The sequence below is a fragment of the Anser brachyrhynchus genome (genome assembly GCF_964034855.1).
Source record: "Anser brachyrhynchus genome assembly, chromosome: 3".
Classification (NCBI taxonomy): domain Eukaryota; kingdom Metazoa; phylum Chordata; class Aves; order Anseriformes; family Anatidae; genus Anser; species Anser brachyrhynchus.
The window spans coordinates 16,707,435-16,725,272 of record NC_137696.1 but is presented as its reverse complement, the minus strand read 5'-3'; the positions used below and the strand labels follow the sequence as shown (position 1 = coordinate 16,725,272).

The following is a 17,838-nucleotide window of genomic DNA, read 5'->3' as shown; positions in this document are numbered from 1 at the left end:
AGACAAAGCAGCTCAGCAGCACTATCAGGTCTGCGTGGCACCAGGGCTACCTAGGTAGCACAGGCAGGACAGCTCTACAAACAAATAATTTAGTAAAAGCAACAAGTCTGAATGTTTGTCCAGCTTTTTTTGACCTGGCTATGTAACTTTGAAGCCTGTCCTGTTACAGGCACAGTGACGGTGATGCCTGTGCTAGTTAGCCTGTTTTGGGGGCTGTAAAGCAACACAAGCTGCAGTCACAGATGTGCGCACAGTTGTGTCCTAGCTAGATGTGGATGCCAAAGCTCTGAGCTGTGAGGGCAGTAGAGTTATACCACAGTTACAATGATAAAAATCTGGGAGCGGATGCTTGCTAATTAGCGAACTACCTGGTAAATAATTGAAGGGCTCAAAGATGACTTTTATGTTTCAGGAAGCATTAACATTAATGCTGGTTTTCATAGGTAGGTTTCTGAACATTAAAAAATGCAATCTGTATTTGTTATTTTGCCAATTGCCAATAGATGCTGTCAGACTCAACAACTATAATGGTGACTTTTGCACAAATCTCACCATAAAATTCTTTGCTATAGACAGCGGTGAGATGATGAACCTGTGCAATATTACCAACGAGATAGTAAAACAAAGTTTCAGGCACTTGTTGCGTTTGTCCTGATCTCATTAACACCCTTTAAATTAGGGGAACACTGATCCCACACTCTCAGGTAATTAGACGAAAGGAACAGGTTTATACGAATTAAAATTATGGCTGATTAAGTCAGTTCCTTGTGGAAGTCTTTTTTTTTTTTTTTTTTTTCCCACTGTATAAACTGGTGGCCTGTTAAAGTTCAGCCTTTAAGTATTTTCCTTTTGATTACTTTCTCAGAATTGAGGGAAGAATTTTCCCTGAACTGCACAATACTGTTCCTTTCCTGTTGCCAGTGGCTTTGAGCAGAGGCCCTGATCTCCCACATGCTCTGATTTTCTTATGTTCCCCAATTCTGAAAACCTATCAAGCATACAGTCAGGTATCCAGCCAGCAGCTCTATGGCAGTCAGTGGGACTTTGCAAAATTGGGCTCTGCTCTTTCAAAAACTGTGAAGCAATCCAGCTTAGCAGTCAGTGAAGTGTAAAACTAAGCAGCAGGTAAAGGAAAGGCTGGTGGAATGCAGACACCACAAGAAATGCATGGATTTGCCATGTGAACTCTATTTCCAGACTCAAGGTGTGAATCTGTGATATTTGGCAGTCTTACATTTTCAGCAGATGGCCAAGCATCCTACATGTCCCTGAGAAATGAAATTGTGCACTTTTTTGTTTAATATTTTTGTCTGCGTAAATACTTAAAATATTCCCCGAAGATGGAATATAGGCTTTGTTTTTACTAATTCTGTTTAATTTTCTTTAGACCAAGGCACACATCTTGGGGGGTCAATTTAATAAACAAAATTCTTCTGATTTTCTGTAGGGGCGTTTGGAGAGCACCCACTCCATTTTCAAGCAGAAGAGAATCTTAGAACTTGAAGAATCAGAACACCAGAACATCTGCACTGACAGGTCAGAGCTTCCTGTAACATTAGGATATCAATATGGGCCATAAGGAGTGGAAGAAGGAAAAACATTTAACTGTTACGTGACGGAAACCGTTATGATGACCATCTGTGTAAATACGGTAAGTGTCCAGCTTTTGTGATTAAAACCGGTTTTGGCATTTTCCTTTTGTAATGTGAAGACATTCTGCTACTTAGTTTCTTTGTGTCTATCCATGTATGAAAGGTTAAGGTAGAAATAACCAGATTTCCATTTCTCTGTGTGTTGAAATAAGCTACTGAAATGTGAAACTGGAAGAAATAAGCTCATAATTGCGCAGCATATTAAATGACCGTTTTATTTCTCTCCACACATGCTAGCTATAAATAAAACAAAAGTCTCTGAAAATCTGCCTGAAAGCTTTAAATCAGAGGAATATTGGATCTTTGTGTATCCACAGTAGTCCAACTAAGTTGGTAGACACTGGCTTGGCTCCCAGACCGAAGCTCCTGGGGCTCTCTGGCAACAGCACTAAGCCATAAACACCAGATGCAGTATATCTATCGAAATTAAATATCAGCAGTTTTTTACAGTTGGCATTTCAGAAACACAGAGTTCATTTAAATGGTGCCAGTGGTTTATCTTTGCACCTGAATTGCAATGGCTGTATTTCTGAATTTGCTGGGGTGGAATCTCACAAATGAGATTTTCCCTGGCATGCCTGTGCTGCTGCCCCTTATGTAGCCTTAAGCGTGCAAGCAACAAAAGTCACACTCCTCTTTGCTTGACCCTTATTAATACCTGCCCAGTGTTTTGTTTGAAACGCTGTAAAATGTAAAAAGTGCTGGTGAGTCGAGGTATGTGCAGGCAAACAGAGTACAGGCTTGCTTTCTCCTCCTGTTCTCAGAATGAAGTGACAGATTGGGAGTTTTAACAAATTACAAATGCCACGAAGACTCTAATGTGTGTGTTTGAAAGGATCGTGTTATTAGCTGTGACAGTGTCTGCCAGAGCAATTTCACAGCTGTGTTCCTGGCGTGCAGTACCCCAGGACAATCTTTTCTCTGTGTCGCTTGTACACTAGTCCCTGGTGTTCGTTTAATACCTACAGGATATTTGTGTCTGGTAAACAATTGTTGTTGCTGATGAGACCTCTCCGAGGCTCCTGTTTCAACCATTATGGATTGCTGCAGCCGCTCCGTTCAATAAACGTACCTTAGCTGTTTTTTTCTTAAGCATAAAGACAGCAACAACAACGATAAGAGGGGCTATTACTTGCTCCCACAGTTTGATTTTCTTCCTGTTGTACTAGGCAGTTAGTTAGAACAGCTCCTTGGCTTTTTTTTGGCTCTTTTTTTTTGAGTTGGTTCGATGTTTTGTCAAGCACACTAGGAAATTCTCAAGGCTGCTGCTACTATTAAACAAGTTTCACCATTTGTGTTTCAGAAGTGCTTTAAATTTGTGTGATATGCTGGGAGTAAAGGTGTGGATTTTGTGCTGGATTCTCACTTCTACTGAGGCCCTTGAAGTACCCTTAAAGGACTCTTTGAGTGTCCTGACCAGCGCAGAGGGGTCCCTTACTTCCAAAAGATAGCCGTGGAATAGCTGGTGAATGCCATGCTATAACGCTGCAAACAGGCTGGGTGCCTTCAAGTTTTGTTTTGCTGACAAAGCTCATGATCAAAGCAATGTTCTTCCTTTGCTTCCAGATCTTTTTGGGGATTAATTCTGCCTCAGTTACACCTTCACCTCTTTCATGGGTTGGTTCCCACAGAAGGCTGTTTTTGGGAAGGAGGGATGTGTTTGCTGCATGTGTTTGAACTCTCAGCAAATGGAGGCTAGTGTTTTGCTAAACCAAGGTGCCCAGCTATTTAAAATCTGAGCTCTGTGTAGAGATCTAAGCTTCCCCAAAGGCTGTTCTGTGGATATGAGCTCCCCCAGGTGGGAGGCCTGTTTGTGTTCTCTGGGCATCACAGCAGGTGCTTTACCTGTTACTCTTTATAACTCCTGCAAAATGCTTCCTGGGGCATGGGCCCTGGCAGGGCCAGAAACAGCTTTCTCTTTTTATCACAGAATCCAAAGATGGCACAGTATTTAAAAAAAATTACCTTTGAGGTGGCGTGAATCAGCGTGATGATACACCCATGCAAAGGAAGGTCTTGGTGGTGACTGCATGCCTGCTGCTGGTGGTAGTAGTTCCCTGCAATAAATTTTGCCCATCCTTTGCAGTTAGTTCAAGCCTAAGCCCTGTATGTGTGAAGCACACACGTTAGTAGTTTGATCATTTAGGAAAAAAAAAACAGCCACAAGACAGAGAGGACTATTGTTTAGTTAAGAAACTAATCGCAGGGTTGGGTTTTGTATTTTTAATTTCTAAATTTGTATTTGGACTGTTACCTAAATGCCTGAGTGTGTCAAAACTTCAGTGCAACTTAAGTTGGAGCTGCAGCAGCACCCTGAAAGTGAGGCTGGTTATTTGGATTCCCTGATACGCATTCCGCTGCCTAAATTTATGCTTCCAAACAAGAACAAACTCTCCCTCTGCTTTGAAGCTTTGCCAAATGTAAAGTTGTGTGTTGTTGTCAGGTCTGTGTCAGAGGGTTTCCATTGTCCATTCGTGTCCAGGCCGATGCCTGTGAGCGTACAGGACTGTGAGAATGACTGCAAATTCCGCAGAAGCAGAGTTCTGGTTCGGGACCTCTGGTTCAAACATGGTGGGTTATGCTGCTGGGGACGCTAGTGCAACACCGCTGCAATCTACGGTGTCTCTCCGTTGGGACGGGGATTTGGCTGCGTGTTTATTTTTGTTCTATAATCTGTTAGCTTTAGGCTTTTTGCTGTGTTTCCAAACAAAACAAAACTTGACTCAGCTTCTCATCATGCAGTACCGAAGAAAGAGTATAGTGACTTTCTGAAGTTCCCAAGAGCGCTTAATTCTGTCTTTATTACATTTTCAATTATTTAAAATGGGGGCTTCTTAAGTGTGGGTACGCACTGGCCATATGCACCATTGTACCTCAGTCTCAGCTGTGGTTCCAGTTGCTGTTGTACCGTGAAGGATCATTTTGAACTCCCCAATCTGCTGGCTTTGAAATGAAAAATTTCTGCTTGTCATGTGAAGATGGGGTTCCTCACGTAACCAGAATCCGCAAAGTGGTGCTTAAGACTGGAGAAAGTCTAATGGTGTTTTTTACTGTAAAGATGTTTAAAAACAAGGAATTCCCCTTCTGCATGCTGAATTGTTGCTGTTCATGGTGGAGGAGGCAGACTGAAGGATCTAATCTAGCTTGCTTGCTTGACCTCTCTCTCTCTGGAATGCTTTATTACAGGGCTCAATTGAAAGCTTTTTTTTCCCCCCTCAGAATCTGTCTACAAGATCTTGCCTGCCTTTATGAAATACTAAATTTATAGCTGCAGGATTTATTGCAGCAGTATTTTAAAACACCAGATGCTGATACAGCAGCTCTAATTAGAAATATATCGAGTGCTGGACTGTGTGAGTGAAGTGGTGTTTTAAACTGCAGCATCCACAACAAGAGGCAAATATGGGCTGTGTTCGTACATGTTTGAATGACAAGAGGTCTCAGTGAGAAAAGCTGTGGTCTGCTCTGAAGTGACGCTGCTGTGATTGATTTCTTCTGAGAATTTCTGCTTTATTTCACTGAAGTGCAGTAGTTTAGTTGGGAAAAGACCTGTGCTGACGTGCTGTAGGCTTTGTGTTACGGTGTGACAGGTTATGCACTTTGCCACCGTGGTCAGTCAGAAGTAATTGAACAGAAGCTGGAAGACAACAAAGTCAGTTTCCATAAGGAAGCACTTACTTAGTCTCTTTCGCATTTAAAAAGTTACAAATATCCACCAGGTCTTGTCTGTTGTAACCTGGTGTATGTGTGGCTTCCCTAAAATCCTCTGTGCAAATTTTGCAAGGCCCCAGAGAGGCAGCTTCATCCTCCTGTCCCAAAGCCAGGCTATCCATGTCCAAACCACACCTCTCCAATGACAGAGACTACACGGTCTGCCTGGACAAATCTATCCTGGTGTCCGTATCATTAGAAAATTAAGCCCTAGTATCTAGTCTAAGCCACGCTTTCCTCAATTTCTACTTTGCGTCTTACCAAGCATGGGCATGGAGCTAATAAACTGCTTTTTTTTCTGCAGCTACTTCTTGATTTCCGTATCATGTGCTGCCTCATCTGCTCGTCTGTAAACAAAACAAATCTAGCTGAATGGATCCGTGTCCATTTATGCCAGATGTTTATCACAGTAGGTCTCCCCTGATTTCCGTGAGAGGAAATCTAATGGGCAGAGAGGGGAAAAGGTTTAGGTGATGAATAAACTGGAGGTGTTTCAGTGTACATTGCAAATTGCTCACTGCAGTACCAGACAGCCTGTATTGATCATGCCTAAAGAACATGTTATTCCCTTGAACATTAAATGTGGCAAACCACTGTACTACGACTCAGGATTGATATTTCTGTCCTGCAAGGATAATTAGGAATTTACCAGCCTGGGTTAACAGACGCCTTGAGAGACGTGGGTATGATTAACTTCATAAATACATATTATGAAATCGCGGGCAGTGTTCTAACTGTAATGTATTTTCCCTGAAGGAAAATATGTCTGGGTACAGAAATCAGAAAGAGCTTGGTGCCAAATGCAGAATGGAAGGAAATTCCTTTAAGGCTGGAGTCTATCAGCAGTTTGTCTGAATGGTCTTTTTCTTTGAAGAAGTAGTTGAGGGGTTATTTCTCTTAATTTTATTATCCTCTAACTTCTAAACTCTATCTCTTTCCTAAAATACACCAGCGTGTAACGTGAATATGTAACGTAACATTCCCTCTGAGACTTGTTACTGGTTTATAGCTGCTGCAGGTGAATTTGTTTATAAAAAGGCAAGCAGCTACTTGAGGCAGAGGGGAGTGTAAGTCAGTGGTTGCTCCTGTGCTGAAAGTGGATTTCTGAGAGCGTAATAGCATAAAGGAGATGATTTTTCTACAAAGCTGTGAGATTGGAGAACCCTGGAGGTGAATTTAAGCAGTCCTCATAAAGATTGTTTATTGTTAAAGTCTCGGTTATCGGATGTGGAGGGCTTTTAACATCAGATCTGGGTTAGCTGCTCGAGTTTACAAATCAGACTTAGAGCTGTTGGCACCTCCACCTTGACATTCAGCTTTGCCTCAAGGAGCCCTAGTTTAAGAGCGACTGAAAAATAATTGCTAGGCAGTCCCTCCGTGGCAGCCAGTCCTGGCAGAAGGCGACGTGTTGAGATTATTCCTGAATCCCGCTGCCCCTTGCTTGCAGGAATGTCTGTTGGCAGCAGGCATGGCACAGAAGATTGCCCCAGCTCGCATGGGTGACTGGGCCTAGGGTCTGGCAGCTGCAGATCAGAAGGACATAAAGCTGCCTCATGCCAAGTGTGTGTTCTGCACTGCCAGGAGGGAGAATTTCAGCCTTGGAGCCTGGACTGACAGTGCTTTATTCCAGCCGTTATGTCCAAAAGTCTCATCCTTGTGAGGGGTGGAGTCAATCGACTGGATAACTTACCCTTCTGCTATTTCCATTTTGCTCTCAATATTTCTTTACTTTGCAAGAGTGAACTGCTAGACAAATATATTAGAACAGCTTTTTGCCCTATACATTTCAAAGAAGAGAGAAGGAAAAGCGCCAAGTTAAACTAAACTTCAGAATGTCACATTATTTGGGGAAGAAAGCTCATCAGCTACAGTTTCCAGTGCAATGGGTTAAAAGTCCCCAATTCCTTGGGACTAGGTTATTTTTGCTAAGAGTAGACAAGTAATGTAGGCATATTTTCAGTCCTGAGCTTGATCGAAGTCCTGACAGTACGAAGCACTTTGCCGAAGTGGGTTAAGGATGTGGTTTATTTTTTTTTCAGGTAAGAACTTTCACATGGGGCAGGCCATACGACTTCATTATGTACTTCTGCAGTGAGTTTTGTAACGGCTGATGCAATGACAGCCCGCTTCTTGTCCGGTCTTGATTTGACTGCGTTCAGCATGTGCTTAAGTGCTTTGCTGAATCTAGGCTAAGAAATGCTTTTCATACAGGAATGTTACAGAAAGGATAATGACCACGAGTGCCTGGGTAGCAGCAAAGGCTTCATCCTGCTCCTTTGAGCCCCAACTTGTCTCACTGTGCCTTTAGCAGGATCAGAAATCAGGACGACGTCAAGCATAGTCTAGCAGCAATGAAAAGAGGCAGCACTGAGAGAGATGTCAATATGCAGCTTTTAGCTAAAGAAGAATTTTTCATCAAACACACTCACATTTGGTTTTTGCCTCACGTTTCTTTTTGCCTATGTGTAAGCACTTTTCTAGTCCAGGACACTTGAGAGAAACTGTCATTCAAAAAACCTTTGCTGACGATACGTGAATTTTCACTCAGAACTTTCATCAAGCTTCAGTACTAAGTGGTTTTGGGCTGATTAAGTGTTTTGGCTTTGGGGCTGATTAATTTCACATACTGCTATCTGGACATCGTAATACTCCGTTGTACATGCAAACATTGGCCCAGCATTTGGAAAATGGCTGGTGATCCAGCTGCTTTGGGGCTCTCAGCTGGGGATGCTTTAAAGAGGTCTGTTTTTTCAGGGTGCCTCCACCTTCTGAGATTTAAGTTATTCTTGGGTTTTACCAGCATATAGAGGCCCTTAAAATCATTGCCAACTTGAGAAAACTCCTTGATCGCAAACAATTCTCCGTTGTGCTCCCAGAATTATTCATCTCGGTTACAGCAATGGATTGAAATCTAGTAGTGGAATAAAGGGACAAACATGCCATTCGAGTGCAGCTCGATGTTTGCTTGCAGAGATACCTGAGACAGCACAAGTACGTGGTGCTCAGCATGGCGCTGTGCGTGATATGCCCCGGCATTAGTGACGTAGTGTGCTGGTGGGGCTCCTTACCTGGCATCAATCCTTGTGCTTTCTCAGTAATCCCATAGGTACAGCACCAGCGTACTCAGAGTAGTTTCCTTCTGATGGACCGAGGCTGAAGTCATGTAGGATTGCTCTGTTATTACCAGCTTGTGTTGCTGGCCGACCAGCAGTTAGTGCACTTCTTAGGCATGCCTGTGACCTGCCGTGGATACAAGGCACATCACTGGTAAATGTAGGTAAATGATAACAAGCCCTACAACTGCAGCTGATCATGTCAAATGAAACCCCAAGCTTCCCCTCTCTATGCTAAGATGTCGATGCACAAAACCAGCGCAGTTCTGATCCAGCTGTACTAATGGATGCTGACAGCAGAGAGCACACTGAGATATGCACGCAGAAATAATTTGGACTGGTTGCCAGCAAGAAGTCCGTAGGTAACTCAAGTAATCCTGCTCACTTTGATCTGCCTGTTCTTCTGGGTGTGGAGCTGCAGAAAACACTCAGTAGCAGTGCATCCACACCAACATTGCCAAGCTATTTTCAAACGATAATTCCTCTGTGCTTTGCAGGGCTTCCTAAACCTGACGGAGAGAAGTCAAGAATCAAAATCAGTGGCTGCGTTTTTGCTTTTTGGAAGGGTTTTGTTCTAGCTGGATAATCTCTTTGTAGCCCCAGGGAAAATTTCTGGTAAATTTTATGTCAGTGGCCTGAAGCACAAAGTCTGAGCAACGTGGGGTTTAAAACACAAAACAAAGCATTTGCTTAAAATTTTGCTCTGTGAGAAAGCTGGTAAATTTGTATGTCTGATCTTATAACTTGTAAGAAGAAAGAGGGAAATAAAAATGGGCTGTTGAACAGTTTAATGCGTAAATTACTCAACAAATTTTTTTTGTTTCTTTATATGAAACCATAAAAAATAGTGTTCTGCGTGGTGTTTCTGCTGTATCTACAGACAGGGTGAAAAGCCTGCAGTCTTGAGAGAAAACTAGTAAATTTGGCAGGTTAGCAACTACTGCTAAGGTGCATGTCTCCATTGCTCGTGCACCTGATTGTGCAAACATTGCTATACATGGTTGCTTTGAGCATCACTCCTTTCAGCAGCTGGACACAAGCATGTGCAAGGGTTGCACGAGGAAACTAGTACTCTTGTCCCATTTAATCTTACAGGTTGACCTCAACAAACCCTCCAAAGGGAAGCACAAGTGTCAGTGCCATAGAAAAATAGTGTTTTCCAGGTAATCAGCTGATGAGCATTGGCACAGCTTCCAGCATGGAGCTGGTTATAACTGTAACTTGTAATTCTGATCTCCTTTATTGTCCTTGCTGCAGATTGTAGCGAGGAACCTGTAAGATTCTGATTCAATCTTCAATCTTTGATTTGTGTGATAGGACCAGACCTTAAAACTGAATTATGAAGAGTTCTCTTCTCTGTAGCTGATTCATTAAATTGATAACAACACAGTTTCTCAAATAGCACAGAGAACTGACAGTCTCTGACATATCAGGATGTCTGTAAAACTCAAAACTGGTGTATATAAACATCTGTAAGACATCTGTGTCTTGCTTTCCACGTATCTTTCAGGAGGTGCCTTAGAATATAGCTGTCATAAACCAAGCCAAAGTAGGAGCAAACTGTTCGTTCTGAGGAAAAAATCTGATCCTGCTGTGCGTGCCAGGGAAGTTTGGTTGGTGGGAGCCACATTTTGGGTGCTTTCATACAGCTGTTTCCTACAACACACTGCTTTTTTTTGTTTGTTTGTTTGTTCTAGGTGTGTATCTGAGCTCCCTCAGTAAGAGGTCTAAATTTATGCAGCTGGACTCTGAACGTAAGTTTTGGTCACCAGCTACAACTGCTATTTCTGTCTGTTCTGCATGAACTCAGACGCTAGTGGTCGATGTTAGCAATGGACCCAAAGGCTATCCACCCTTGTTAAAGCAGTGCAGTCTCGTGGTTAGCATGCGGGACCAGAAGCGTGCTGTCTTCTGCACACACAGGATTAAATTTGGGTTGTTTTGTGATTAGCATTTTGCGGGGTAGAGAGGGGAGGTCACTGCATCGAAATGAATGCAATGGCAACGTGAATTGAAGACTTCCCCCTGAAATATGAGCGTGGATGGTCTAGGTGGCTTTCCAACTGAGGCCAATAAAACTGAGTTCATCTCCTGTCTGAAATTTTAAACATAAATTGTTTGAAAATGCTGTTTATTATAGAAAACTGTGTGACCCTTCATTGGAGCTGGGTATGGATATAGGCTTGTTGATTTGTGCAGCTGAATATTTCATTGCCACAGTTCAAAGGCTCATACAGAATGCTCTGGGCAGAATCAAAGCTGGATTCCTCTACTAGAAATTCAGAGTAATTTCACTTACTTCAAAAATCTGCTGCTGCATTTGGCCTGAGGGGGTTTCATAGCAAGCTACATGATTTTTCTTGGCTGTTTTTCTCAATTTGGGAACATGGTAGTGTCTCGGCATAAGCAGTTACCCCCAGAATAGCCATTTCTTCAACCTTGTCCTAACCCCAGTCATATTCTGGTGTGCGTACTGTTACAAAGACTTTGGCTTGGTTGCAACCTCCTTATTTGATTGCTCCCCCTGCTTGCTGGGGCTCTGAGACCTGCTCTTTCTCGAGGCATTTTCCTCCTCATATACTTAAGGCATTTTTATATTATTTCTTCTGGCAGTGTATTCTCTTGTATTTTTTTTCTTTAATCTCTCTTTCATTTTTCCTGTCAAAGTCTGTTCCACTGCATTAAAGACACATGGACTGGATTTATGATGCCTGAAATGGATACCTCTTTGGCCCTAAAGCTCATCCCCTGCCATACTGCTGGAAATGATTGCAACTTTTCTGCATCTTTAAAGTAAATATCTCATTGAGCTCAGGCAGGCATGTGTGGTGCTTTTGGAGCCAGGGACTATTTATTTAATCTTCATGTAGGGAAGCAGAGAGTGAAATCCTAGATCCGTTCAAATCATTGGGGCTTTCCCTGGGCTCCAGCTGAGCTGTGCCTCTGTGTTTGGGTTTGGGATCTGTAGGTGGTCCTTCAGCAAGGGGAGGTTGAAAGCACGAAGCAGGCTTTTCAGTCCTCTGTTCTGGGATGAGAAGCTGAGCTGAGGGCCAGCTCGCTGCAGAAAGAGATGGAGGATTTGAAGGTGAAGGACCAGGTTTTCTTTCCTGGTTCTTGCACTGGCCTCTTGAAAGACAGTTATTTATGTTTTAGTGTTTGCCTGCCTGTGAAGGTACCTCAGCAGCACAGTACTATTGGGATGTGTAGTTTTGCTGGTGTACTGCAGTTGTATGAGAGGTTCTGGACACGCATGTCCATCTGGGACATGCTAAGCCCATAAAACAACAGATAAGCTTAAGCCACAGGTTTGTTCAGGTGCTTAAGTGTGTTGCCTGGATGAAGCCTTAATTTGTTCCCTGTGAATTGTGGCACTGTGTCCCAGTGGAAGTTGTCTGGTTTGGTGACAAGCCCAGCTTCCAGTCCCAGCAGAGAAGTTTGATGAAATAAAAGGTGGATTAAACGGTGTCTCTGTATTCCCATCCCCAGCTGAAGAGCAGTTTAAACAGTGAAAGCTGTCAGGAGTGTTTATTGAGAGAAGCAACATCGGAAGCTGAAGATAAGAGCATTTATCTTCACGTCAAAACTACTCAGTGTCTTTGATGGGCTCCCAACGCACTTTAACAAGGAGCTTAGGCTGGAGACACTGGGATGTGAGGAGTCGGGGGGGGGGGGATGTTTATCCCACCGAAACGTGGCGTGCATCAAATCAATTACATGGTGCAAGCATATTCCCCCCCTTGTCACCAGACAGCGTTGCGAGCTCAAAGAAAATACGTTCTCTCAGGCGCTAGAAGAGCCTCCCTTTGGATGCTGATTTAATGTGAAATGTATATTAGAGGAGAGAGCGAGGGAGAAGGGGAATCTCATATGTTCTGCAGCAGATTGCCACATCGATCTTGTCATTTAGGCGAACGCAGCTGGACCTGAGGCTATGGGGCTGTGGGATGTGCTGCGTTTCTGTCAGGAGTTGTCAGCCTCAGAGGAGCACAGGAGGAAAGAGGCACCGTAGCAGTAGAAAGTGTAGTAATAAAGGGATCAACGAGCCGTTTAAGGGGAAACCAAAGCAGGTGCCAGTTTGTGCCCACTGTTTTGGCTTGTGCTCACCTTCAGCAGCTAGAAACATGCTCTGCCCTTGCCTCGTCCCCCGGTGCTGTGGTGGTGGGAGGAGGCCTGCTGAGCCCTCCCTGCTGCCGTCTCTGAGCCAGCTCCTCCATGAGAATTTCTCCCCTGAGCGTACACCCCAGACCACAACCCGGGTTGCACAATGCTGATGGCCAGTCTGGCAGTGGCTGCCACCAGACGCTTCGCTCAAACAGATACACTGGCGAACTCTTCTTAATTTATAGCAGGCCTCGGGCATCCCTCTGCCTGGCATTTATACACGGTCTGGAATGGTGTCGGTGCCTTGGGGTACTTGTGCTTCTCCCAGGCAGAGCAGAGACACTAGAGAGCGCCCTGCAGTTGCAGATTTCGACTTGGGAAGCACAGAGTGAGGATGTGAGCAATCCCTGAGGAGAGGACACGGGAGACAACTGATCCCAGGACTCAGCCTGGTCTTGCTTCTTGAGACAGCCAGGAAGACACACGTTTGGAGAGGTTTTTCTGATGATTTCTGTCGCATCATCTCGAAGGTAGCCACCAAGAGAGTACCAGGAGGGGCCTGGCTAGTTGTCTCCTCTCTTAAGGAAGCTTTTAGAGCAGTCTAGGTCGAAACGTCTCTAGGGGTGTCCTTGATATCTAAAGGTTGGTGGGAGGATTGCCATCGCTCTCGAGCTCACAGTCTCCAGTCCTAGAGAAGAATACGTTTAACTTTCAAGTACATCAATACTTCAACAGTGTTTAATATTTTAGTATATTTGAATGCCCGAGTCATTTCTTTGAGAGCAGGCTGGAATCAGATAGTTTTGCTGCCTTTTATTCCAACTTACCCAAATGGCATAGGCTCCCCGGCCCTCTCCATGTGGGCTCCACCATCCTCTTCCTTGTGGGAGGGTCGCAAGCTCACACTTATTCCACCAGTGCTGCAGAATAACTGTCCTCACTCCTACACCATGTGCTGGCCTTTATCTTCTCCCATTAGCTGAGGTCTCCTGAAGCTCCTCTCTATCCTAAATTGCCAGGGAAGCAGTCAACGTGGCCTCATTTTCCTATTAATCGCTGATCATGCGATGGTGATGACTAAACTTCCATGACAGTGAGCTGGCTTCCAGTTTTTTTTTCCCAGTGGAATGTTTCCTGCTTCACCAAACCTGACTTACCTTTTGAAAGGTGCTTATCTCCATGTATTCACAAGTACTTCCTAAAGAAAAAAAAACTCAGAGTTTTGTTTTGTTTCTTTCTACTTTACTTCTTTTTTAGCAAGGTGATATGAAGATATTTCAGAATTTTAAGTTTGCTGTGTCCTCCTTTTCTTGTGTTACGAAGTGTAAAAGGCTAAATGAAGTCTTGTAGTTATTTTCCTTATCTCATCTCTTTTTATTGCTTTGGGGATGTTTTCATTATCTTGCCATTTTTGAAAACATTTCACATTGGAAAAGCTCCAAAATAGTAAAAGACAAGGAGAATGGTACAAAAGGAAAAAAGGAGATAGTGAAAAGATGCTTAGGAGGAACCATTTTTATTGCAGTTTCCAGCTGGAGGAAAAAGAGGGAACATATTTTGTTAACCTCATCAAAATTCCTAAAGATGTAGATGTTTAGATGTTCAATTAAAAAAGAAATCCTATTTGGGCACGTCTGAACGGATATATTTTTTTCTGTCCCATTTTGACCTTCCTTGATTCTCCTTGTCATTACTGCTAGTCCCCTCTGCCCCTTAGGCTGTGTCAGAGGCGTCTGGAAATGGCAGATAAGGAGCAGCCTCGCTTTAGTGCGGCTTGGGAGCAGCGGCCACGGGCTGGGAGGCAGGAGTCGTACAGCCCGTGTCCTCGCCATGCAGAGGAGGTGTCAGGCATCCAGCATAGAGCCAGGCTGGTATTTACCAGAAAGGTGGCGTGCCTGGCAGCGGGCAGAGGATTACTGGCTGCAGAAATAACTTTCCAGGAAGTGCCTGTAGAGATTTTATCTTTTCGTTTGGAGGATGTTGGGTCTGTGCAAATCCCTGAGCCCAATGAAGAAAACAACCCTGTGCACGAGGCTCTTGAGACGAAGAAAATTTAGTCTTAAGTTAGAAAGATGGGGCAAAGTGCTTGGGCACAGAAGTAAGTCTCCAAGTGATGCCACAGAGTTATAGTTTGGTGAGGGTGTTGGAAGTCACTGAAGATTTCTTCCCATTCCTGAGCGCAGTGGCTGAGACACTGGTAGAAATCATGAAGTGCCTCTGTGAAGGCTCGATATCCTGTTAAATGCCCTGTGTTATCTGTGCAATACCAGCGAATATTGCTAATCAGACAAATACCCACAGACTTAACGCTCAGCGCCTGGTGAGCAATTTATTGGAAGCCCCTCCACGCTTATGTGTAGCTCATAAATATGCAGATGTGATTCGTGTTAGTCCGATCTCCTGCATTCTCTGTCCATCCTTCACCCTCTTAAGCTTTGGTGAACGTTGACCGATTTTGATCAAAATTGGTCAAGGGGTAATGGTCTGGTAGATACTTTTTTTTTTTTTTTTTCTGAAAATCAGTGTCAAGAGAAGGAGACACCTGCAGGAGTGTGGTCCTTAGGGAAGGGCAGCTCTTCCTCTCGTCATTTTTGGGACCCTGCAGCTTCCAGCTCCCTTGCCCAAGGAGATGTAGTAGGAATAAAGATACCAGGAGGGAGCTGGAAGGTTTTGTGATGGGAGGACTGCTGAACTGCAAGTATTCTGCAGGTGTAATGGCTGGAGGAGTAAGGCACATAGGATGTAAACATACAGAAAACTAGACTTCAGGGTTGTGCTGCTCCCAGAACAACGTGGTTACTGGGAATGTTGTGTTTCAACTGGATTTCTCCATCGCTGATTGTGATCACCTTATGCCGTGTTAGTGGGTAGGGGACTTTGCCTGCAGTGAATTAAGGAGTGCAGTGTTATGAATAGTTTCCTTACTCAGGATGGCATTACTCCAAGCCTCGAGGTAATTTATAGCTCAGGTAGGCACGCTGTTGTTTAACAAGCCTAAATATGGAGCAACGGGAGCATGATTTGGGTCTGTATGCTCTGTAAGCAACAGTAGAGCATGTGAAGGGCAGCTCAATATTCTTCATATTGCAGGCACAAGCATAAGCAGATTTTTTTTTTTTAATTGGATTTTGAGACAAAGCACAGCTGGTACAAAGCTTTAGCAGGAATTCAAATGTTGCTGCTTATTAATGCAGTAAATGATGATTTACAAGTCCTGGTTTTGTGTTTACTGTTTAATACTCTGACAGCCGTAGACTTATGAAGCATTTGGCAAACGTGAAGATTTTTGCGACAATCAGCTGCTTGCTCCTACAAACCTGCAAGAATTAAGGTGTTTTAAGCTCTCCTCTAGAAGGTACTTGATAAGGCAGGAGACCTTAGTCACAACTTTTTAGAGTTAATCTTGCATCTTTGGCAAAGGATGTGTGGGAAGCAAGAGAGAGAGCATGTGTAAGTATCCTTCTGGTCAGTGTAAAAATAGCAAGTTGGAAAGGAGTCACACATGCCTTAACCAGTTCTCTTCTCTCTGCTTAGAGAACTGAGAAAAAAGTGTGCTTGACAAATGAGTTATCGTGTAAGCCCCTCAGCAAAAGAAAACCTTTCTGAGCAAGAAAAGCACCATCTTTTTCCAGTTACTTTGTAGTTCTTATTTTAGTGTTATGGGAAAAATGGTCATTTAGGGATTTTTTCCTTTTTTTTTTTTTTTAATCAGAGAAGAAAGGAAGCAGCACATAGAGAGAGACATTAATTGGTTGCTGATTCCCTGCTCAACATTGCTGGTGGAAAAAGAAAACCTGGCGATCATCCTTAGTGCACATGGGCTTCACAGTATTTGGCACAAGGCAGCATGCAAGATGAAAGTGTGTCTCTTGACAGCTAGCTCCGTACTGGCAGCCTTTACTCCAGGCAACAAATTAATCCACTCAACTGTGTTCTGCATAATTGTTGATACTGTCTTAATTGGTACCATACGTTTCTCTGTGTCGACATGTCCATCATGTTAATGTCTGGGGACTGTTGTTTCCTGCCAACTCGGGAACAGTGTAGCCTGCTCTGTCCTAACTGAACTTCTATCTAAAAAGCCTCGGTGGAGAAGTGTGACTCTATGGCAGAGGGAAAATGTAGAGCCATGTTGGGGCATGACTCAAAATTCATGAGTAAAAAAAAACAACGGGACTCCTGATTTCAGTAGCAGTTGGAGATGAGCCAGCTCTTCCAGGGCTCCCTAAGGACAATCCAGTTCTGCTGAAGTCAAGTCTGAAGGCAAAAGAGCTGATCTGCCTGCTCCCAGGAAATACGGGGTGGGGGCGGCAAGCATTTTCTAAGTGTCCAGGGCAAGACAGCTGCAGAGCTAATCGAGCCGGGTGCACTGGTGGTGGATTGGGATTAGCGTTTTGCTTAATGACAGGCAGCTCGGGCAGAGCCTGGAGGGCACATACAGGCTGCTGTTGTCCCAGTTCCTCCACATGCTGAGGTCGCAGGGGCTTCATTTGATCAGCAGGAAAGTCCCGGGGAGGTAGAGAGCTGGGTGCAGCCCAGGTGAAGATGACTGTGCGTGAGCATCGACAGCATCAGCTCCCAAGAGAAAAAGGCCACCTTGTCACCAGGCAAAGACGTCACTGATCCTTCCCTCCCTGGCAAGGCAGGGACAGGTACAGGCACTAGGAAGCACTACTGGATGCAGTTGCCTCTGAAGAGGCAGCCTCTAAAAAAAACATTAGGTGCTAGTGTAAGGGGGCACGTCTGGCCGTCTCTCTTGCTACTTCCTCGTCTCCTAAATAAGAATAAATACCATCACTTTGTTTCGCCAGGGAGCTGCGCAGTTACAATTATTCGAGCTTGTGAGCAGTCAGGATCTATAGGAGTAGGCATCTCACTGAGGACCATATGGAAAATGAGTAGTTGTGCATTCAGAGAAGTGCTGGAACCGTGCATGGTACCTAAGGCGTGAGCCAACACCATGAGTGATGAGAATCAAATGTTGAATATTTTTTTTTATTTGGTTAGTGCCACCCCTGCTAAGCACCGAATTGTCTGGAATGGAAAAAGTAGCATGTGATTATGAAATGTGAGACTCTACTGTAAGGTAAATGTTCAGGGAGGGCAAAAAATGTTTGCACAAACGACCTCACTTCTAGTAACCTAGCATCTGGAAGTGTCAGGCTTCAGTTCTGCAGTGAAATTTTTTACTATATTATCGCCTGTGCACGTACGCACGTACACACACACGCACTCTCTCACTTCTTCTTGCTCAGCTCTTG

At 44.0% G+C, this 17,838-nt stretch overlaps 1 protein-coding gene across 1 annotated transcript in view; it reads left to right on the top strand.

The window, feature by feature from the left end:
* Nucleotides 1–17,838, top strand: part of LOC308191847 (uncharacterized protein) — a 54,831-nt gene that overhangs the window by 30,416 nt on the left and 6,577 nt on the right. Inside the window, exon 11 of the transcript XR_013948311.1 lies at nucleotides 1,448–1,651. The gene's annotated coding sequence lies outside the window, so the exon portion shown is untranslated. The remainder of the gene's footprint in view (nucleotides 1–1,447; nucleotides 1,652–17,838) is intronic.